Genomic DNA, 205 nt, shown 5'->3' with positions numbered 1-205 from the left:
AAGGAGATTTGCGAGAGGAACTGACACTCGAGTGGTAAGTTTCTGAGACAGCCGATGACTTTCCTTGTTTCCGAGCTCTGATAAAACTGCTGTTGGACTGATCTGGAATCATGGGGGTTGGTTTTTTTGTTTTTTGTTTTGTGTTTTTTTTTCTTTTTGTTCAGAAGCTTTATTTCAAGCTCTCCTCTAATCCTAACTGATTTTA

Source organism: Buceros rhinoceros, unplaced genomic scaffold (assembly GCF_000710305.1).
Source record: "Buceros rhinoceros silvestris isolate BGI_N320 unplaced genomic scaffold, ASM71030v1 scaffold16776, whole genome shotgun sequence".
NCBI lineage: Eukaryota > Metazoa > Chordata > Aves > Bucerotiformes > Bucerotidae > Buceros > Buceros rhinoceros.
Note: the sequence above shows the minus strand (reverse complement) of the source record.